This window comes from Cherax quadricarinatus, unplaced genomic scaffold (assembly GCF_038502225.1).
Source record: "Cherax quadricarinatus isolate ZL_2023a unplaced genomic scaffold, ASM3850222v1 Contig82, whole genome shotgun sequence".
NCBI classification, from domain to species: domain Eukaryota; kingdom Metazoa; phylum Arthropoda; class Malacostraca; order Decapoda; family Parastacidae; genus Cherax; species Cherax quadricarinatus.
In genome coordinates this window covers 257,754-280,666 of record NW_027195108.1, presented here as the reverse complement: position 1 = coordinate 280,666, position 22,913 = coordinate 257,754, and the positions used below count along the sequence as shown (strand labels likewise).

The 22,913-nt window shown below is 46.4% G+C and overlaps 1 protein-coding gene across 10 annotated transcripts in view; it reads left to right on the top strand.

Moving 5' to 3' along the window:
* Positions 1–22,913, top strand: part of CrebB (Cyclic-AMP response element binding protein B) — a 307,082-nt gene that overhangs the window by 27,272 nt on the left and 256,897 nt on the right. Inside the window, exon 1 of one of the 10 annotated variants that reach the window (XM_070080016.1) lies at positions 21,764–21,785. The exons of the other annotated variants lie outside the window; for them this stretch is intronic. The gene's annotated coding sequence lies outside the window, so the exon portion shown is untranslated. Of the gene's footprint in view, positions 1–21,763; positions 21,786–22,913 lie in introns of those variants that run through there. 10 annotated transcript variants of the gene reach the window in all.

Sequence of the window (22,913 nt, the reverse complement as noted above, 5' to 3'; positions counted from 1 at the left end):
TAATGCTAATGGTCCTAATCCAATCCAAGTGTATCCAACCACTAGCGAACCGTGGGAAAGAGTTGCTCTAGATTTGTTAACTAATTTCCAATGTTCCCTCCAGGGCAACAAACATCTGTGTTATGGTAGACCATTTTACCAGATATTGTGAGTTAGTTCCTATTGCAGATAAGACTGCCGAGACAGTAGCTAAAGCGTTTAAAGAACGCATTATCTGCAGGCATACCACCCCTAAGTCCCTAGTAACAGATAATGGAGGTGAATTCTGTAATGAGATTCTTGAAAATTTGTGTACCTCGTACAAGATCTCTAAATCCACCATTGTTCCTCATCATCCTGCCAGCAATGGGTTAGTGGAACGTACCAATAAGAAAGTACTTGATGTCTTGAGAGCCACTATCAGTCCGAACAGTGAAACTTGGGATGAAGTTATACCTGATGTGCAGTGTGCTATAAATTCTGCTTACAATGTTTCTATAGGTGACACTCCACATTATGCATTGTACGGTGTAGATAAACGTTTGCCTTATGAGTTGTTATATTCTAATCCGAAACCAAATTACAACCCTGATGATTTCATAGCAACTCGTACCAGCTTAGCTCAGTGTTTTTAGAAGAATCCGTGAAACGCTTCATAAATCAACAGCAGAATTTACAAGAGTCGCAAACACTCGAGCAAAGCCAACCAAAATCAAAGTAGGTTCGAGAGTTATGCTGACTAACTTTAACAAAACGTCTGCAATGCCAAAGCTTGATCAAAAGTTTGTTGGTCCTTATCGAGTAGTTGAACATATCACTGGTAATAAGTATAAGGTTAGAGAAATTAGTACTGGTCAGTATAAAGAATCGCATTTAGATCATATGAAGTTAGTATGTGATGATAATGATGTTCCAACCCAGACTAATGTGACAGACTCTGACAGTCCTCCTGATCCTGTACTCTCTTCCTCTGATACTCAGTCAGACGATCAACCTGAATGTCGTTATTCCCTACGTACACGACAGGTATTGAGAAATCCTCAAGTATCATTTGTAACTACCAATTCAGATTTGCCTCAAATACAGCACGAGTTAGCCAGTGCAACAGAGTTTGATCCTCCCAGAGATGACACCCATTCTGCATATGTCAATCTCACCCTAGCAGAGTTGGGGTTAAATGTAAATAACCTGTATAGATGAATAATTACAGTATCAACTTATCAGTATTCAAGAATTTTTTTTTTGTGTTCACGTTCTCTCCGAATTCTGAGAGTTAACAGTCTAGATTTGAGTGCACCGAATCTGCCTTTCTGTTAAACACTTCTTTCTTTGTATATATTCCTTCCTCAGAATCCGTAGATCACATGAATACAGATCGATAGATCAAATTTTGTTTTATCTCTTCTATTGTGTAATCCCAATGTTGAGTCTCATTCGATGAGTTGTGCTATTTTATACCTTGTATTGCATTACAGTTTCAGTTGCGTAAGCTTCCATTCCAATGTTCTACTTATGTATGTTATAATGTTCAATTGTTGTGTACTTTGACATTGTATAGAATCAGCTCAAGCTGTATACCTGCCATCTCTAGTTTGTATTAGTTGTATGTCGGGACAACATACATTAGCGTCGCCGAGCTCTCAGTAGTAGTACCAGTTCCTAGTAACCAGTTACCAGTAACCAGTGTACCAGTAGATGACTCACTACCAACCGTCTGTGTGAATCATTGACTGTATTCATATTGCTGCTGACCATAGCAGGATTTCAAATATCCCTCACCAATAGGCACTCATGGGTCAGTCAAGATAGGGAGCAGAGAGAGGCAGGTCGGCTGTTGGTGCTTCCCCATAGCTTCCCTTATATTATACGTACTACCAGCCTACGTGAGTATTCATACCCTATCCACGCATCGAAAACCCACATGACACAGTGGTTGGTGTTGCTGCTGCTGCAGTGGTTGGTGTTGCTGCTGCTGCAGTGGTTGTTGCTGCTGCTGCAGTGGTTGTTGCTGCTGCTGCAGTAGTTGTTGCTGCTGCTGCAGTGGTTGTTGCTGCTGCGGTGGTTGGTGTTGCTGTTGCTGCAGTAGTTGTTGCTGATGCAGTGGTTGCTGCTGCTGCAGTGGTTGGTGTTACTGCTGCTGCAGTGGTTGTTGCTGCTGCTGCTGCAGTGGTTGTTGTTGCTGCTGCTGCTGCAGTTGTTGCTGCTGCTGCTGCAGTGGTTGTTGTTGCTGCTGCAGTGGTTGTTGTTGCTGCTGCAGTGATTGTTGCTGCTGCTGCTGCAGTGGCTGGTGTTGCTGCTGCTGCAGTGGTTGGTGTTGCTGCTGCTGCAGTGGTTGGTGTTGCTGCTGCTGCAGTGGTTGGTGTTGCTGCTGCTGCAGTGGTTGGTGTTGCTGCTGCTGCAGTGGTTGGTGTTGCTGCTGCTGCAGTGGTTGGTGTTGCTGCTGCTGCAGTGGTTGCTGCTGCTGCAGTGGTTGCTGCTGTTGCTGCTGCAGTAGTTGCTGCTGGTGCTGCTGCTGCTGAGGTTGGTGCTGCTGACCCCTGTATCCATGATCCCTCTCCATAAAATGCTGAAGGCAGACGATAAGGGCTTCTTGTAATTATTGATTAACTGTGAGTCCCAGTAGTCTGGGCATGGGGCAGAGTGCATGGGCATGTTATATATTGCTTTTTCCAAGTCTTACGTTGTTAAGACAATAAGATTTTCCAAGTGGTCAAATTTTAAGTCTCGGTCATGAATTCGTTAAGAGTTTCGACTCCTAGTCCGGTTAATGGTTCACTGAACACCGAGTCTTAGTTTCGACTCCTAGTCCGGTTAATGGTTCACTGAACACCGAGTCTTAGTTTCGACTCCTAGTCCGGTTAATGGTTCACTGAACACCGAGTCTTATTGGGATTTTGTTCTCTCTCTCATTTCTTTGCTGTTGTCTGTGTGAGGTCCATCTTCTGTAAGCAGGGGTCCGATGCTGGATGTTTTCCCATAGATTTAGCAGAAGTGTCTCCTGTACGATTCCTTAAGCTTAAGTTTTATATTTCTTTGATCAGTAGTTCCCTTTCAGCAGTTCTGTGATGCTTCGCCTTCACCTGTATACTAAACGTCTCTAGTTTACATCTTTTCTCCATTTTTCTTAATGGAATGTGCCTTGAGCAGACCTCAAGTGCCCTAGAATTAATTCTATGTAGGCAAAGGTTCCTATCCATGTTATTTAGGATATATTCCCAGCTTGTTTTATTTAGATGGTTGGTGAAGGCACCTTCATTACTTAACACCTTACGCTGGTCAGGAGCCCTGTTCATACATGTCTGTACTGTGTTGTGATCTGAGTGCATCTTACGCTGGTCAGGAACCCTGTTCATACATGTCTGTACTGTGTTGTGATCTGAGTGCATCTTACGCTGGTCAGGAACCCTCTTCATACATGTCTGTACTGTGTTGTGATCTGAGTGCATCTTACGCTGGTCAGGAACCCTCTTCATACATGTCTGTACTGTGTTGTGATCTGAGTGCATTGTCTCTGGTACTTTTAGTGCATTCCATATCAGATCATTGTTGGTGAAGGTGAGGTCTGGTGTATTTTCCAGTATTGTTGGCTCTGGTATTTTCTGGTTTAAAGTGAATTTGTTGAAGAGATTTAACAGATCATGTGTGAATTTTGGTCTGAGCTGCCTCCTGGGGTGAATCTGCTATATGATTTGCTATACTCCTCGACTTTAGGTGTCTTAAGCTGAAATCCCTCAGCAGCAAGATGTTTGGGGCAGGAGTTGGGGAGTTTTCCAGACAGTGGTCAGTTTTGAAAAGCTGTTCCTGGAAATGTTGAGAAGTTGCATCCAGAGGCTTGTATATAACCACAATGACAAGATTTTGGTTTTCGATGTTTACTGTCAAAACTTCAATGACATTATTTGAGGGGTTTAGTAATTCCAAGCAAATAAACGACTCTGACGTACAAACCAATATCCATTTGCTTCTTTAGTCTGTCACATTTGAATGAGTTATAACCCGGCATCCATATTTCGTTGTTAAAGTAATCGTTTATGTGGGTCCTTGTGAAAGCCACAAACATTGCATTTGACTCTGTGAGCAGTCCACTGATGAAAGGTACAGTGGTACCTCGAGTAAGCTTCTGTCTTTTATGTGCGGGTTATTTGTGTATCGTTCCAGTCACGGTATTGTGCCTTTTTGTTATTTATTTTCGAAGAGCTCCCAACTTGAGAAATAAAGTAAGTGTTTTTGTAATTGTATTTTTGGGAGGTCTGAAATGGACTAATCTGATTTACATTATTCCTTATTAGAACAAATTCGTTCGGTATTGGCACCCGAACAGCCTTCTGGAACGAATTAAGTTCGTAACTCGAGGTACCACAGTATTTTGTTGATGGTTTTAGACCAACATGTTTGCAGAGATAAATGTTGTCAGTGTTGATGGTACGTAGGGGGTTTTGTTTGCTGGTATTAATATCTGTTGTTCTGTAGTGGAGGTCTTGTGTAAAGCCCTTCTATATACAGTCAGTTGTCTTATTAAGCTCTTCTGTAGTCAACGAGAAAGTGAGAGACAGTGAGAGTGAGGAAGTAAGTCTACAGATCAATCTTGGTTCAACTTTTTTTGTAGAGAAGCTGCTACTGATAACTACAAGAAGCTGCTACTGATAACTACAAGAAGCTGCTACTGATAACTACAAGAAGCTGCTACTGATAACTACAAGAAGCTGCTACTGATAACTACAAGAAGCTGCTACTGATAACTACAAGAAGCATCCCACCATAACGAGAACCTGCACAGGCAAGCTTGTAGGCATATTGGTGAAGTTCAAAAGTGGGCCATCTCTGGATGGTTGGCTGACACAGGAAGAAAGTTGGCGTCAGGTTGAGTGGGCTCCTGAACCTGGTGGTCTTTGGTCAGGGACCGACAAGGTTATTTCACCAGATAAAATTATCCCACCTCTAAATCGACTGGATGAGACAGTCTTTACTAGCACTCAGGAGAAAGCTGACCTCTTTGCTGAACACTTTGCTGTCAAGATGCAAGTTGCTGACCTAGCAAGGGACCCTCCTTAGCTAGCTGCAAGAACTGTGTAAGTTGTCAATGGTGATAATAAGGCAGGATAATGTGTATCGTCTTAAATCACTGAACAAAAACAAGGCTATGGACCCAGGTAAGTTAGAGTCCAAGATTGTTGAGTACGTGTGCAGCTAGCAGCACCTCTGTTACGTAGAAAATGGGGCGCCTGGGGCTTAGGGTTTGTTTACAAGCAAAGGTGAAAGTTACTCAAATAAGTAAAAACGAGCCACCCACGTCTACCCGAATCAAGAGAAAGCGCTAAACCAGCATCCACTACTTCTGTGGTTTGTTGATTAGAGGGACAGACAAAATTCCTGGCAAGGAAACTATACACTTGTAAAGTAAAAGGACACAAGTGCAACTAATGTGACATTTATTGTGGCAACGTTTCGCTCTCCAGGAGCTTTATCAAGCCATTACAAACAATACATGGACACAGAGGGTATGTATTGTTTGTAATGGCTTGATAAAGCTCCTGGAGAGCGAAACGTTGCCACAATAAATGTCACATTAGTTGCACTTACCTGGAGTTTACCTGGAGAGAGTTTCGGGGGTCAACGCCCCCGCGGCCCGGTCTGTGACCAGGCCTCCTGGTGGATCAGCCCCTGATCAACCAGGCTGTTGCTGCTGGCTGCACGCAAACCAACGTACGAGCCACAGCCCGGCTGATCAGGAACTGACTTTAGGTGCTTGTCCAGTGCCAGCTTGAAGACTGCCAGGGGTCTGTTGGTAATCCCCCTTATGTGTGCTGGGAGGCAGTTGAACAGTCTCGGGCCCCTGACACTTATTGTATGGTCTCTTAACGTGCTAGTGACACCCCTGCTTTTCATTGGGGGGATGGTGCATCGTCTGCCAAGTCTTTTGCTTTCGTAGTGAGTGATTTTCGTGTGCAAGTTCGGTACTAGTCCCTCTAGGATTTTCCAGGTGTATATAATCATGTATCTCTCCCTCCTGCGTTCCAGGGAATACAGGTTTAGGAACCTCAAGCGCTCCCAGTAATTGAGGTGTTTTATCTCCGTTATGCGCGCCGTGAAAGTTCTCTGTACATTTTCTAGGTCGGCAATTTCACCTGCCTTGAAAGGTGCTGTTAGAGTGCAGCAATATTCCAGCCTAGATAGAACAAGTGACCTGAAGAGTGTCATCATGGGCTTGGCCTCCCTAGTTTTGAAGGTTCTCATTATCCATCCTGTCATTTTTCTAGCAGATGCGATTGATACAATGTTATGGTCCTTGAAGGTGAGATCCTCCGACATAATCACTCCCAGGTCTTTGACGTTGGTGTTTCGCTCTATTTTGTGGCCAGAATTTGTTTTGTACTCTGATGAAGATTTAATTTCCTCATGTTTACCATATCTGAGTAATTGAAATTTCTCATCGTTGAACTTCATATTGTTTTCCGCAGCCCACTGAAAGATTTGGTTGATGTCCGCCTGGAGCCTTGCAGTGTCTGCAATGGAAGACACTGTCATGCAGATTCGGGTGTCATCTGCAAAGGAAGACACGGTGCTGTGGCTGACATCCTTGTCTATGTCGGATATGAGGATGAGGAACAAGATGGGAGCTAGTACTGTGCCTTGTGGAACAGAGCTTTTCACCGTAGCTGCCTCGGACTTTACTCTGTTGACGACTACTCTCTGTGTTCTGTTAGTGAGGAAATTATAGATCCATCGACCGACTTTTCCTGTTATTCCTTTAGCACGCATTTTGTGCGCTATTACGCCATGGTCACACTTGTCGAAGGCTTTTGCAAAGTCTGTATATATTACATCTGCATTCTTTTTGTCTTCTAGTGCATTTAGGACCTTGTCGTAGTGATCCAATAGTTGAGACAGGAGCGACCTGTTCTAAACCCATGTTGCCCTGGGTTGTGTAACTGATGGGTTTCTAGATGGGTGGTGATCTTGCTTCTTAGGACCCTTTCAAAGATTTTTATGATATGGGATGTTAGTGCTATTGGTCTGTAGTTCTTTGCTATTGCTTTACTGCCCCCTTTGTGGAGTGGGGCTATGTCTGTTGTTTTTAGTAACTGAGGGACGACCCCCGTGTCCATGCTCCCTCTTTTAGCTTAAGTTCGATGCTTGCTATTTCTCTGACCAGTGTCTCCCTACGCATTTCAGATATATTGACCTCTTTTAGCCGCTCTGTTATTCTTTTCCGTCGCCTGTAAAGGGAGCGCCTGTCTCTTTCTATTTTACATCTACTCCTCCTTTTTCTTAGAGGAATAAGCCTTGTGCATACATCGAGAGCACTTGTGTCCTTTTACTTTACATATTGTCGGTAATTCTACCAACATTATTACAAACTATACACTTATTACTTATAACAATATATACACACACTAGATAAACACACCCACATTTCCCTCAGCATGTACACCCAAATAAATATATAAGGAGCCGGCACCCTGCGACATCACACACATGTAAGTATGGGGTAAGTGCCCAGCGGGTGCCATGCCCTCCCCTACTGACACCATTTCATTCAGTTTTACCAGCCCTCACTCTTTCTTTGACTATAATAACCAGCTCTCACTCATCCCACAGAGCCCTGACCACATCAGAGCCCGGGTGAGCTTACTGGTAAGCTTACTGGTAAGCTTACTGGTAAGCTTACTGGTGAGCTTACTGGTAAGCTTACTGGTAAGCTTACTGGTGAGCTTACTGGTAAGCACTAAAGTGGCCCGGTGGCCTGGTGGCTAAAGCTCCCACTTCACACACGGAGGGCCCGGGTTCGATTTCCGGCGGGTGGAAACATTTCGACACGTTTCCTTACACCTGTTGTCCTGTTCACCTAGCAGCAAATAGGTACCTGGGTGTTAGTCGACTGGTGTGGGTCGCATCCTGGGGGACAAGATTAAGGACCACAGTGGGAATACGTTAGACAGTCCTCAATGACGCACTGACTTTTTTGGGTTATACTGGGTGGCTAACCCTCCGGGGTTAGAAATCCGAACGAAATCTTACCTTGTCACCCATGACGCTTCCCCACGTGACCACCTCAGACTATACCACAACACTTGGTAAATAAGTCACCACAGAACTTCCATACATTGGTAAATAAGTCACCACAGAACTTCCATACATTGGTAAATAAGTCACCACAGAACTTCCATACATTGGTAAATAAGTCACCACAGAACTTCCATACATTGGTAAATAAGTCACCACAGAACTTCCATACATTGGTAAATAAGTCACCACAGAACTTCCATACATTGGTAAATAAGTCACCACAGAACTTCCATACATTGGTAAATAAGTCACCACAGAACTTCCATACATTGGTAAATAAGTCACGACAGAACTTCCATACATTGGTAAATAAGTCACCACAGAACTTCCATACATTGGTAAATAAGTCACCACAGAACTTCCATACATTGGTAAATAAGTCACCACAGAACTTCCATACATTGGTAAATAAGTCACCACAGAACTTCCATACATTGGTAAATAAGTCACGACAGAACTTCCATACATTGGTAAATAAGTCACCACAGAACTTCCATACATTGGTAAATAAGTCACCACAGAACTTCCATACATTGGTAAATAAGTCACCACAGAACTTCCATACATTGGTAAATAAGTCACGACAGAACTTCCATACATTGGTAAATAAGTCACCACAGAACTTCCATACATTGGTAAATAAGTCACCACAGAACTTCCATACATTGGTAAATAAGTCACCACAGAACTTCCATACATTGGTAAATAAGTCACGACAGAACTTCCATACATTGGTAAATAAGTCACGACAGAACTTCCATACATTGGTAAATAAGTCACCACAGAACTTCCATACATTGGTAAATAAGTCACCACAGAACTTCCATACATTGGTAAATAAGTCACCACAGAACTTCCATACATTGGTAAATAAGTCACCACAGAACTTCCATACATTGGTAAATAAGTCACCACAGAACTTCCATACATTGGTAAATAAGTCACCACAGAACTTCCATACATTGGTAAATAAGTCACCACAGAACTTCCATACATTGGTAAATAAGTCACCACAGAACTTCCATACATTGGTAAATAAGTCACCACAGAACTTCCATACATTGGTAAATAAGTCACCACAGAACTTCCATACATTGGTAAATAAGTCACCACAGTACTTCCATACATTTTACAGCATAAACCAGTTTACAGTGCCCACAGATGTATAATATTAGTTACAAAATAATGGTTTAAAATTATACTTTATACAAATTATGGCACACTTCTTCACTATACATACTCGAGGCCTGGTCACAGACCGGGCCGCGGGGGCGTTGACCCCCGGAACTCTCTCCAGGTAAACTCCAGGTAAACATATTACAACTTGATGATAAATTAGACACATGTGCAACTCTTGGGTATCTTTATTGAGGAAACGTTTCGCCACACAGTGGCTTCATCAGTCCATACAAAGGAGAATCTTGAAGAACAGGAGGAGAATGAGGTAATCAGTCCCTCAACATGTCGGTTCTCTGAACCATTCATCTACAAATATTACAACTTCTAACTTCTGACTTCTGTTGAAAGAAGCAAATATAGTGTCCCTGTTTGTAGAAAGAAGAGGAGAGCGGAAATTATCAACTACAAACCAGTGTTACTCTTGTCAGTCACTGGCAAGATTCTTGAGATAATAATCTCACGGTATGTAAAGTAAAAGGACACAAGTGCAACTAATGTGACATTTATTGTGACAACGTTTCGCTTTCCAGGAGCTTTATCAAGCCATACATTGGTAATGGCTTGATAAAGCTCCTGGAGAGCGAAACGTTGCCACAATAAATGTCACATTAGTTGCACTTGTGTCCTTTTACTTTACATATTGTCGGTAATTCTACCAACTTTCTTACAATCTCACGGTAGATGACTGTTTTCCGACTTGCTTCTTTGTAACCATCAATATGGCTTCAGAAAAGATCACTCTATTACTGGTCTGTTATTCCCCTCAAGGAAGGTTCCTTGATGTTGGTGAGGGGCTCTTGATTTATGGAATTGGATCTGTGCTCCAGTTCTCCGAATTAAGCCTGAATGCCTTCCACATCCCCCCCCAGGCGCTGTATAATCCTCCGGGTTTAGCGCTTCCCCTTGATTATAATAATAATGGTCTGTTGTTAGAACTCTCCACTAAGTGGCACCAGCCACTGGATGAGTCCAAGATCACCTGTGTAGCAGCACTGGACATTAGTGGTGCTTTCCACCGAGTATGGCACCAGGGACTCTTGGGAAAACTACAAGGACCGGGAATTGCAGGCTCTACACTATGTCTGCTCAGTGATTACCTTCAAGGTAGATCTCTAAGAGCAGTTCTCAACGGGATATAGTCAGCAAGACATCCTGTTGGTGCAAGTGTTCCACAGGGAAGTGTGTTAGTGGCACTACTGGTGAAAGTGTTCCACAGGGAAGTGTGTTAGTGGCACTACTGGTGCAAGTGTTTCACAGGGAAGTGTCTTAGCGGTACTACTGGTGCAAGTGTTCCACAGGGAAGTGTACTACTGGTGCAAGTGTTCCACAGGGAAGTGTACTACTGGTGCAAGTGTTCCACAGGGAAGTGTACTACTGGTGCAAGTGTTCCACAGGGAAGTGTACTACTGGTGCAAGTGTTCCACAGGGAAGTGTACTACTGGTGCAAGTGTTCCACAGGGAAGTGTACTACTGGTGCAAGTGTTCCACAGGGAAGTGTACTACTGGTGCAAGTGTTCCACAGGGAAGTGTCTTAGCGGTACTACTGGTGCAAGTGTTCCACAGGGAAGTGTGTTAGTGGTACTACTGGTGCAAGTGTTCCACAGGGAAGTGTGTTAGTGGTACTACTGGTGCAAGTGTTCCACAGGGAAGTGTACTACTGGTGCAAGTGTTCCACAGGGAAGTGTACTACTGGTGCAAGTGTTCCACAGGGAAGTGTACTACTGGTGCAAGTGTTCCACAGGGAAGTGTACTACTGGTGCAAGTGTTCCACAGGGAAGTGTACTACTGGTGCAAGTGTTCCACAGGGAAGTGTTCTTGGGCCATTGTAATGGAATGTCTACGTCAGTGACCTTCATCTCATCCCAGAATCCCAAGTATATGCAGATGACTGTACTCTGACATTTACTTATCTAAGAGAGGAAGTACTAACTGCTCCAAGTTACATCAATCACCAGCTGCTTTAAGTTACATCAATCACCAGCTTACAGGTATATCATCCTGAGGACAACGATGACTGGTCACATTTTCTCTAAGAAAACACAAATGACGATGGTATAGGCACCATGATGGTAATACTGGAGCACTAGTAAGAATAATGGGAAAGTGATGGTACCCAGGGATGAAGTTGATATCAGTAGGGTGAAATTTGACTCCAAACTGTTCGTGAAGAACCACGTAGTAAATCTTGCAAACAAGGCAGCCAGGAAGCTTAAAACACTTCAACTTGTGTCACATCTGTTCGACAGTAGGGGTTGCAAGATTCTGTAAGAGGCACAAGTACGGTCTCACCTTGAGTATGCTCCACTTTCTTGGATTGCCTGCCCTCTGTCTCATCTGTGACTTGTTGACAGAATAGAGAATAGAGCAAGACGACTCATCTCTAGCCTGGACCCAGCCTGGACAGATCTGTCATATCAGCAGAGCCTTTAACACCAGAGGGATATGGGTGACCTTACCGTTATGTACAAAACCAGTATTGTTAAGGTACCACTTTGTAGTGAATGAGGAGACTGCTACTACATCAGCCTGGTAGCCAGAAGACAGTTACTACACCACAAGACGGGCAACCAACATCAGCTACACTCAGGTTGTATCTTCCAGAACATCACTTGAGGTCATTCCCAGGATGACTCTTGTGTGGAACATGTTAACAGAGAATAATGACATTAAAGATAAAGTCAGTTGGCCAAATGAAATCACTGGCCCACAGCTGGCCCGCAGCTGGGCCATAGATGGCTACAACTTCTTCGTGTTCATTTGTGTATCTCAGCAATAACAAAACTTCCCAGTTAGTTCATATTGGCAAGAACTCTCAAGCTGACAGCGAGAGACAGTGATTGTGAAAGTGAGACAAAGTGAGAGAGAGAGAGATTGAAAGTGTGAGTGAGACTGTGAGTATAACGAAGGCAGAGATAGTGAGAGTAATAGACTGAGAGACAGTGAGGAGACATTGACAGTGAGGAGACACTGACAGTGAGGAGACATTGACAGTAAGAGTGACAGAGACACTGACAGTGAGGAGACATTGACAGTGAGGAGACATTGACAGTGAAGAGACATTGACAGTTAGAGTGACAGAGACACTGACAGTGAGGAGACATTGACAGTGAGGAGACATTGACAGTGAGGAGACATTGACAGTAAGAGTGACAGACACTGACAGTGAGGAGACATTGACAGTGAGGAGACATTGACAGTGAGGAGACATTGACAGTGAGGAGACATTGACAGTGAGGAGACATTGACAGTGAGGAGACATTGACAGTGAGGAGACATTGACAGTGAGGAGACACTGACAGTGAGGAGACATTGACAGTGAGGAGACACTGACAGTAAGAGACACTGACAGTGAGGAGACACTGACAGTGAGGAGACACTGACAGTGAGGAGACACTGACAGTGAGGAGACACTGACAGTGAGGAGACACTGACAGTGAGGAGACACTGACAGTGAGGAGACACTAACAGTGAGGAGACACTGACAGTGAGGAGACACTGACAGTGAGGAGACACTGACAGTGAGGAGACACTGACAGTGAGGAGACACTGACAGTGAGGAGACACTGACAGTGAGGAGACACTGACAGTGAGGAGACATTGACAGTGAGGAGACACTGACAGTGAGGAGACACTGACAGTGAGGAGACACTGACAGTGAGGAGACACTAACAGTGAGGAGACACTGACAGTGAGGAGACACTGACAGTGAGGAGACACTGACAGTGAGGAGACACTGACAGTGAGGAGACATTGACAGTGAGGAGACATTGACAGTGAGGAGACATTGACAGTGAGGAGACATTGACAGTGAGGAGACACTGACAGTGAGGAGACACTGACAGTGAGGAGACATTGACAGTGAGGAGACACTGACAGTGAGGAGACACTGACAGTGAGGAGACACTGACAGTGAGGAGACATTGACAGTGAGGAGACATTGACAGTGAGGAGACACTGACAGGAGACACTGACAGTGAGGAGACACTGACAGTGAGGAGACACTGACAGGAGACACTGACAGTGAGGAGACACTGACAGTGAGTGACTGACAGTGAGGAGACACTGACAGTGAGGAGACACTAACAGTGAGGAGACATTGACAGTGAGGAGACATTGACAGTGAGGAGACATTGACAGTGAGGAGACACTGACAGTGAGTGACTGACAGTGAGGAGACACTGACAGTGAGTGACTGACAGTGAGGAGACACTGACAGTGAGGAGACACTGACAGTGAGGAGACACTGACAGTGAGTGACTGACAGTGAGGAGACACTGACAGTGAGGAGACACTGACAGTGAGTGACTGACAGTGAGGAGACACTGACAGTGAGGAGACACTGACAGTGAGTGACTGACAGTGAGGAGACACTGACAGTGAGGAGACACTGACAGTGAGGAGACATTGACAGTGAGGAGACACTAACAGTGAGGAGACATTGACAGTGAGGAGACACTGACAGTGAGGAGACATTGACAGTGAGGAAACATTGACAGTGAGGAGACACTGACAGTGAGTGACTGACAGTGAGGAGACACTGACAGTGAGGAGACACTGACAGTGAGGAGACATTGACAGTGAGGAGACACTAACAGTGAGGAGACATTGACAGTGAGGAGACACTGACAGTGAGGAGACATTGACAGTGAGGAGACATTGACAGTGAGGAGACATTGACAGTGAGGAGACACTGACAGTGAGTGACTGACAGTGAGGAGACACTGACAGTGAGGAGACACTGACAGTGAGGAGACACTGACAGTGAGGAGACACTGACAGTGAGGAGACACTGACAGTGAGGAGACACTGACAGTGAGGAGACATTGACAGTGAGTGACTGACAGTGAGGAGACACTGACAGTGAGGAGACACTGACAGTGAGGAGACACTGACAGTGAGTGACTGACAGTGAGGAGACACTGACAGTGAGGAGACATTGACAGTGAGGAGACACTGACAGTGAGGAGACATTGACAGTGAGGAGACACTGACAGTGAGGAGACACTGACAGTGAGGAGACATTGACAGTGAGGAGACACTGACAGTGAGGAGACACTGACAGTGAGGAGACACTGACAGTGAGGAGACACTGACAGTGAGGAGACACTGACAGTGAGGAGACACTGACAGTGAGGAGACATTGACAGTGAGGAGACACTGACAGTGAGGAGACATTGACAGTGAGGAGACACTGACAGTGAGGAGACATTGACAGTGAGGAGACACTGACAGTGAGGAGACACTGACAGTGAGGAGACATTGACAGTGAGGAGACACTGACAGTGAGGAGACACTGACAGTGAGGAGACACTGACAGTGAGGAGACACTGACAGTGAGGAGACACTGACAGTGAGGAGACACTGACAGTGAGGAGACACTGACAGTGAGGAGACACTGACAGTGAGGAGACACTGACAGTGAGGAGACACTGACAGTGAGGAGACACTGACAGTGAGGAGACACTGACAGTGAGGAGACACTGACAGTGAGAGTGACAGAGACACTGACAGTGAGAGTGACAGAGACACTGACAGTGAGAGTGACAGAGACACTGACAGTGAGGAGACATTGACAGTGAGGAGACAGTGAGGAGACATTGACAGTGAGGAGACACTGACAGTGAGGAGACACTGACAGTGAGGAGACACTGACAGTGAGTGACTGACAGTGAGGAGACACTGACAGTGAGGAGACACTGACAGTGAGGAGACAGTGAGGAGACTGACAGTGAGGAGACACTGACAGTGAGGAGACTGACAGTGAGGAGACACTGACAGTGAGGAGACACTGACAGTGAGGAGACACTGACAGTGAGGAGACACTGACAGTGAGGAGACACTGACAGTGAGGAGACACTGACAGTGAGGAGACACTGACAGTGAGGAGACACTGACAGTGAGGAGACACTGACAGTGAGGAGACACTGACAGTGAGGAGACACTGACAGTGAGGAGACACTGACAGTGAGGAGACACTGACAGTGAGGAGACACGGACAGTGAGGAGACTGACAGGGATGAGACACTGACAGTGAGGAGACACTGACAGTGAGGAGACACTGACAGTGAGGAGACACTGACAGTGAGGAGACACTGACAGTGAGGAGACACTGACAGTGAGGAGACACTGACAGTGAGGTGACAATGACAGTGAGGAGACACTGACAGTGAGTGAGGAGACACTGACAGTGAGGATACACTGACAGTGAGGAGTCACTGACAGTGAGGAGACACTGACAGTGAGGAGACACTGACAGTGAGGAGACACTGACAGTGAGGAGACACTGACAGTGAGGAGACACTGACAGTGAGGAGACACTGACAGTGAGGAGACACTGACAGTGAGGAGACACTGACAGTGAGGAGACACTGACAGTGAGGAGACACTGACAGTGAGGAGACACTGACAGTGAGGAGACACTGACAGTGAGGAGACACTGACAGTGAGGAGACACTGACAGTGAGGAGACACTGACAGTGAGGAGACACTGACAGTGAGTGACTGACAGTGAGTGACAGTGAGGAGACACTGACAGTGAGGAGACACTGACAGTGAGGAGACACTGACAGTGAGGAGACACTGACAGTGAGGAGACACTGACAGTGAGTGACTGACAGTGAGGAGACACTGATAGTGAGTGACTGACAGTGAGGAGACACTGACAGTGAGGAGACACTGACAGTGAGGAGACACTGACAGTGAGGAGACACTGACAGTGAGGAGACACTGACAGTGAGGAGACACTGACAGTGAGGAGACACTGACAGTGAGGAGACACTGACAGTGAGGAGACACTGACAGTGAGGAGACACTAACAGTGAGGAGACACTGACAGTGAGGAGACACTGACAGTGAGGAGACACTGACAGTGAGGAGACACTGACAGTGAGGAGACACTGACAGTGAGGAGACACTGACAGTGAGGAGACACTGACAGTGAGGAGACACTGACAGTGAGGAGACACTGACAGTGAGGAGACACTGACAGTGAGGAGACACTGACAGTGAGGAGACACTGACAGTGAGGAGACACTGACAGTGAGGAGACACTGACAGTGAGGAGACACTGACAGTGAGGAGACACTGACAGTGAGGAGACACTGACAGTGAGGAGACACTGACAGTGAGGAGACACTGACAGTGAGGAGACACTGACAGTGAGGAGACACTGACAGTGAGGAGACACTGACAGTGAGGAGACACTGACAGTGAGGAGACACTGACAGTGAGTGACTGACAGTGAGGAGACACTGACAGTGAGGAGACACTGACAGTGAGGAGACACTGACAGTGAGTGACTGACAGTGAGTGACTGACAGTGAGGAGACACTGACAGTGAGGAGACACTGACAGTGAGTGACTGACAGTGAGGAGACACTGACAGTGAGGAGACACTGACAGTGAGGAGACACTGACAGTGAGGAGACACTGACAGTGAGGAGACACTGACAGTGAGGAGACACTGACAGTGAGGAGACACTGACAGTGAGGAGACACTGACAGTGAGGAGACACTGACAGTGAGGAGACACTGACAGTGAGGAGACACTGACAGTGAGGTGACATTGACAGTGACAGTGAGGAGACACTCACAGTGAGGAGACATTGACAGTGAGGAGACACTGACAGTGAGGAGTCACTGACAGTGAGGAGACACTGACAGTGAGGAGACATTGACAGTGAGGAGACACTGACAGTGAGGAGACATTGACAGTGAGGAGACACTGACAGTGAGGAGACATTGACAGTGAGGAGACATTGACAGTGAGTGACAGTGAGACACTGACAGTGAGGAGACACTGACAGTGAGGAGACACTGGCAGTGAGGAGACACTGACAGTGAGGAGACACTGACAGTGAGGAGACACTGACAGTGAGAGACACTGACAGTGAGGAGACACTGACAGTGAGGAGACACTGACAGTGAGGAGACACTGACAGTGAGGAGACACTGACAGTGAGGAGACACTGACAGTGAGGAGACACTGACAGTGAGGAGACACTGACAGTGAGGAGACACTGACAGTGAGGAGACACTGACAGTGAGGAGACACTGACAGTGAGGAGACACTGACAGTGAGTGACTGACAGTGAGGAGACACTGACAGTGAGGAGACACTGACAGTGAGGAGACACTGACAGTGAGGAGACACTGACAGTGAGGAGACACTGACAGTGAGAGACTGACAGTGAGGAGACACTGACAGTGAGGAGACACTGACAGTGAGGAGACACTGACAGTGAGGAGACACTGACAGTGAGGAGACACTGACAGTGAGGAGACACTGACAGTGAGGAGACACTGACAGTGAGGAGACACTGACAGTGAGGAGACACTGACAGTGAGGAGACACTGACAGTGAGTGACTGACAGTGAGTGACTGACAGTGAGGAGACACTGACAGTGAGGAGACACTGACAGTGAGGAGACACTGACAGTGAGGAGACACTGACAGTGAGGAGACACTGACAGTGAGGAGACACTGACAAGGAGGATACACTGACAGTGAGTGACTGACAGTGAGTGACTGACAGTGAGTGACTGACAGTGAGGAGACACTGACAGTGAGGAGACACTGACAGTGAGGAGACACTGACAGTGAGGAGACACTGACAGTGAGGAGACACTGACAGTGAGGAGACACTGACAGTGAGTGACTGACAGTGAGGAGACACTGACAGTGAGGAGACACTGACAGTGAGGAGACACTGACAGTGAGGAGACACTGACAGTGAGGAGACACTGACAGTGAGAGTGAGACAGTGAGGAGTGAGTGAGTGACTGACAGTGAGGAGACACTGACAGTGAGGAGACACTGACAGTGAGGAGACACTGACAGTGAGGAGACACTGACAGTGAGGAGACACTGACAGTGAGGAGACACTGACAGTGAGAGACTGACAGTGAGGAGACACTGACAGTGAGTGACTGACAGTGAGGAGACACTGACAGTGAGGAGACACTGACAGTGAGGAGACACTGACAGTGAGGAGACACTAACAGTGAGGAGACACTGACAGTGAGGAGACACTGACAGTGAGGAGACACTAACAGTGAGGAGACATTGACAGTGAGGAGACACTAACAGTGAGGAGACATTGACAGTGAGGAGACACTAACAGTGAGGAGACATTGACAGTGAGGAGATATTGACAGTGAGGAGACACTGACAGTGAGGAGACACTGACAGGAGACACTGACAGTGAGTGACTGACAGTGAGTGACTGACAGTGAGGAGACACTGACAGTGAGGAGACACTGACAGTGAGGAGACACTGACAGTGAGGAGACACTGACAGTGAGGAGACACTGACAGTGAGGAGACACTGACAGTGAGAGACTGACAGTGAGGAGACACTGACAGTGAGGAGACACTGACAGTGAGGAGACACTGACAGTGAGGAGACACTGACAGTGAGGAGACACTGACAGTGAGGAGACACTGACAGTGAGGAGACACTGACAGTGAGGAGACACTAACAGTGAGGAGACATTGACAGTGAGGAGACACTAACAGTGAGGAGACATTGACAGTGAGGAGACACTAACAGTGAGTAGACATTGACAGTGAGGAGACATTGACAGTGAGGAGACATTGACAGTGAGGAGACACTAACAGTGAGTAGACATTGACAGTGAGGAGACATTGACAGTGAGGAGACATTGACAGTGAGGAGACATTGACAGTGAGGAGACACTAACAGTGAGGAGACATTGACAGTGAGGAGACACTAACAGTGAGTAGACATTGACAGTGAGGAGACATTGACAGTGAGGAGACATTGACAGTGAGGAGACACTAACAGTGAGGAGACATTGACAGTGAGGAGACACTAACAGTGAGTAGACATTGACAGTGAGGAGACATTGACAGTGAGGAGACATTGACAGTGAGGAGACATTGACAGTGAGGAGACATTGACAGTGAGGAGACACTGACAGTGAGGAGACACTGACAGTGAGGAGACACTAACAGTGAGTGACTGACAGTGAGGAGACACTGACAGTGAGGAGACACTAACAGTGAGTAGACATTGACAGTGAGGAGACATTGACAGTGAGGAGACACTGACAGTGAGGAGACACTGACAGTGAGGAGACACTGACAAGGAGGATACACTGACAGTGAGTGACTGACAGTGAGTGACTGACAGTGAGGAGACACTGACAGTGAGGAGACACTGACAAGGAGGAGACACTGACAGTGAAAGAGTGAGACAGTGAGAGAGACAGTGAGACAGTGAGAGAGAGTGAGACAGTGAGAGAGAGTGAGACAGTGAGAGAGTGAGACAGTGAGAGGGACAGTGAAAGAGAGAGTGAGACAGTGAGAGAGACAGTGAGAGAGTGAGACAGTGAGAGAGAGAGTGAGACAGTGAGAGAGTGAGAGAGAGAGTGAGACAGTGAGAGAGTGAGACAGTGAGAGAGAGAGTGAGACAGTGAGAGAGACAGTGAGAGAGTGAGACAGTGAGAGAGTGAGAGAGAGAGTGAGACAGTGAGAGAGTGAGACAGTGAGAGAGAGAGTGAGACAGTGAGAGAGAGAGTGAGACAGTGAGAGAGACAGTGAGAGAGTGAGACAGTGAGAGAGTGAGACAGTGAGAGAGTTAGACAGTGAGACAGACAGTGAGAGAGACAGTGAGAGAGACAGTGAGAGAGACAGTGAGAGTGAGACACTGAGAGAGACAGTGAGAGAGACAGTGAGAGAGTGAGACAGTGAGACAGTGAAAGAGTGAGAGAGTGAGAGACAGTGAGAGAGACAGTGAGAGAGTGAGACAGTGAGAGAGACAGTGAGAGAGAGAGTGAGACAGTGAGAGAGACAGTGAGAGAGTGAGACAGTGAGAGAGACAGTGAGAGAGAGAGACAGTGAGAGAGACAGTGAGAGAGTGAGAGAGTGAGACAGTGAGAGAGACAGTGAGAGAGAGAGTGAGACAGTGAGAGAGACAGTGAGAGAGACAGTGAGAGAGACAGTGAGAGAGAGAGAGAGACAGTGAGAGAGTGAGACAGTGAGAGAGAGAGTGAGACAGTGAGAGAGACAGTGAGAGAGTGAGACAGTGAGAGACAGTGAGAGTGAGAGACAATGAGAGTGAGAGACAATGAGACAGTGAGAGAGACAGTGAGAGTGAGAGACAATGAGAGAGAGTGAGAGAGACAGTGAGAGTGAGAGACAATGAGACAGTGAGAGAGACAGTGAGAGTGAGAGACAATGAGAGAGACAGTGAGAGTGAGAGACAATGAGAGAGACAGTGAGAGTGAGAGAGACAGTGAGACAGTGAGAGAGTGAGACAGTGAGAGAGTGAGACAGTGAGAGAGACAGTGAGAGAGTGAGACAGTGAGAGAGTGAGACAGTGAGAGACAGTGAGAGAGAGAGTGAGACAGTGAGAGAGACAGTGAGAGTGAGACAGTGAGACAGTGAGAGAGTGAGACAGTGAGAGAGACAGTGAGAGTGAGACAGTGAGAGAGACAGTGAGAGAGTGAGACAGTGAGAGAGTGAGACAGTGAGAGTGAGAGAGAGAGTGAGACAGTGAGAGAGTGAGACAGTGAGAGAGAGAGTGAGACAGTGAGAGAGACAGTGAGAGAGTGAGACAGTGAGAGAGTGAGACAGTGAGAGACAGTGAGAGAGAGAGTGAGACAGTGAGAGAGACAGTGAGAGTGAGACAGTGAGACAGTGAGAGAGTGAGACAGTGAGAGAGTGAGACAGTGAGAGTGAGAGAGAGAGTGAGACAGTGAGAGAGTGAGACAGTGAGAGAGAGAGTGAGACAGTGAGAGAGACAGTGAGAGAGTGAGACAGTGAGAGAGTGAGACAGTGAGAGACAGTGAGAGAGAGAGTGAGACAGTGAGAGAGACAGTGAGAGTGAGACAGTGAGACAGTGAGAGAGTGAGACAGTGAGAGAGACAGTGAGAGTGAGACAGTGAGAGAGAGAGTGAGACAGTGAGAGAGAGAGTGAGAGAGAGAGAGCGCAGCAAGACCTTCAGTTGGTTCTAAATATATGATGGTTGACGTCACTAGTCACGTGTCCACTGTGACGTCAGTGATCACTGACGTCACCAGTGGTCACTGTGGCGTCACTGGTGTCCACTGTGACGTCACCGGTGTCCACTGTGACGTCACCGGTGTCCACTGTGACGTCACCGGTGTCCACTGTGACGTCACCGGTGTCCACTGTGACGTCACTGGTGTCCACTGTGACGTCACTGGTGTCCACTGTGACGTCACTGGTGTCCATTGTGACGTCACCTGTGTCCACTGTGACGTCACCTGTGTCCACTGTGACGTCACCTGTGTCCACTGTGACGTCACCTGTGTCCACTGTGACGTCACCTGTGTCCACTGTGACGTCACCTGTGTCCACTGTGATGTCACCGGTGTCCACTGTGACGTCACAAGTCACGTTAAGCTTGCTTGAACTCGGACAGCCACTTCATTGATCGTCTCTTGTTCTCTACGACCCATACGGGTTTACCTCAAGTTATGTTTATAAAAAGTTATTTTCTGTCTTTTCAGGTATGTTTTGATCCAAGGCGCTGGAAGCATCACCAACCTCATGATGTCATCAGTCTGTCCAGTAAGTGAAGACTCCTGTGACATCATTGTTCTAGTTATCCATCTATGGTACTGGTACCATCAGTGTAGTTATCATGGTACTGGTACCATCAGTGTAGTTATCATGGTACTGGTACCATCAGTGTAGTTATCATGGTACTGGTACCATCAGTGTAGTTATCATGGTACTGGTACCATCAGTGTAGTTATCATGGTACTGGTACCATCAGTGTAGTTATCATTGTACTGGTACCATCAGTGTAGTTATCATGGTACTGGTACCATCAGTGTAGTTATCATGGTACTGGTACCATCAGTGTAGTTATCATGGTACTGGTACCATCAGTGTAATTATCATTGTACTGGTACCATCAGTGTAGTTATCATTGTACTGGTACCATCAGTGTAGTTATCATTGTACTGGTACCATCAGTGTAGTTATCATGGTACTGGTACCATCAGTGTAATTATCATGGTACTGGTACCATCAGTGTAATTATCATGGTACTGGTACCATCAGTGTAGTTATGGTACTGGTACCATCAGTGTAGTTATCGTGGTACTGGTACCATCAGTGTAGTTATCATGGTACTGGTACCATCATTGTAATTATCATAGTACTGGTACCATCAGTGTAGTTATGGTACTGGTACCATCAGTGTAGTTATGGTACTGGTACCATCAGTGTAGTTATGGTACTGGTACCATCAGTGTTGTTATGGTACTGGTACCATCAGTGTAGTTATGGTACTGGTACCATCAGTGTAGTTATCATGGTACTGGTACCATCAGTGTAGTTATCGTGGTACTGGTACCATCAGTGTAGTTATCATGGTACTGGTACCATCAGTGTAGTTATCATGGTACTGGTACCATCAGTGTAGTTATCATGGTACTGGTACCATCAGTGTAGTTATCATGGTACTGGTACCACCAGTGTAGTTATCATGGTACTGGTACCATCAGTGTAGTTATGGTACTGGTACCATCAGTGTAGTTATGGTACTGGTACCATCAGTGTAGTTATGGTACTGGTACCATCAGTGTAGTTATGGTACTGGTACCATCAGTGTAGTTATCATGGTACTGGTACCATCAGTTTAGTTATCAAGGTACTGGTACCATCAGGGTAGTTATGGTACTGGTACCA